The sequence below is a fragment of the Copadichromis virginalis genome, unplaced genomic scaffold (assembly GCF_057382275.1).
Source record: "Copadichromis virginalis isolate Kocher_CV1m ecotype Utaka unplaced genomic scaffold, C_Virginalis_male_GT1.1 unmapped_scaffold_1, whole genome shotgun sequence".
Taxonomy (NCBI): domain Eukaryota; kingdom Metazoa; phylum Chordata; class Actinopteri; order Cichliformes; family Cichlidae; genus Copadichromis; species Copadichromis virginalis.
This window is the reverse complement of record NW_028188589.1, coordinates 4,371,358-4,371,975: the sequence shown is the minus strand read 5'-3', so window position 1 is coordinate 4,371,975 and position 618 is coordinate 4,371,358. Positions and strand designations below refer to the sequence as shown.

Genomic DNA, 618 nt, shown 5'->3' with positions numbered 1-618 from the left:
GTGGAAGCTCCCACAGCGTGTCTGTCATTCAATATTGTGCTGTATATTGTATCTATGCAAAGATGAACAGACTGTGTGTTCACTGGTCTCTGTGCTGCAGCTCTGATGTCATCATCACTCCCTCCTCCACCCTCAGCAGTCCCAGCATGCTGCTGTGGTGCACCCCACCCTCACTCTACACCTGAGCCACAGACCACACCCTCCACCTCAATATACACCACAGTTTTCTCTGCTGTGGAAATGAGATCAGGAGGAAATCATCATTATTATTATTTAATAAACGCTCACATTAATGTGGGCTTATTTGTTTCATATTAGAAACATTAGTTGAGTGTTTTTAGTATAAAATGGTCAAAGTCCCTCTTTTTGCTCCCCCCCTCACCTGTGGATGGGCGGTGCTGTTACCGTGGTGACAGCTTGGATGTGTTTCAGTCCTGCCTGGTTATCACTGCAGGAATCTTTCACATTTATTACAGGTAATAACTCTGATTTTTCTGTGTATTATGAACCAAATGTATCCTGATACACACAGAGATGGATGAGCAGAGGTTTTTTTTGCAGTTTATGTAGTTACTATGGACTTAATGCACACATATTATTAAAATTAGGGCTATAACA

The 618-nt window shown here is 42.2% G+C and overlaps 1 protein-coding gene across 1 annotated transcript in view; it reads right to left on the bottom strand.

Moving 5' to 3' along the window:
- Positions 1-240: 240 nt before the first annotated feature.
- The window catches only part of LOC146679603 (protein NLRC3-like), a 19,689-nt gene continuing 19,311 nt past the window's right edge, over positions 241-618 (bottom strand). The window contains exon 10 of the mRNA XM_085450249.1: positions 241-618. This exon is cut by the window's right edge and continues 1,616 nt beyond it. The gene's annotated coding sequence lies outside the window, so the exon portion shown is untranslated.